This window comes from Chiloscyllium plagiosum, chromosome 37 (genome assembly GCF_004010195.1).
Source record: "Chiloscyllium plagiosum isolate BGI_BamShark_2017 chromosome 37, ASM401019v2, whole genome shotgun sequence".
Classification (NCBI taxonomy): Eukaryota; Metazoa; Chordata; class Chondrichthyes; order Orectolobiformes; family Hemiscylliidae; genus Chiloscyllium; species Chiloscyllium plagiosum.
This window is the reverse complement of record NC_057746.1, coordinates 348913-349124: the sequence shown is the minus strand read 5'-3', so window position 1 is coordinate 349124 and position 212 is coordinate 348913.

Genomic DNA, 212 nt, shown 5'->3' with positions numbered 1-212 from the left:
CCCTCTCCGGCCTATCACCCTCACCTTAACCTCCTTCCACCTATCGCATTCCCAACACCCCTCCCCCAAGTCCCTCCTCCCTACCTTTTATCTTAGACTGCTTGGCACACCCTCCTCATTCCTGAAGAAGGACTTATGCCCGAAACGTCGATTCTCCTGCTCCTTGGATGCTGCCTGACCTGCTGCGCTTTTCCAGCAACACATTTTTCAGC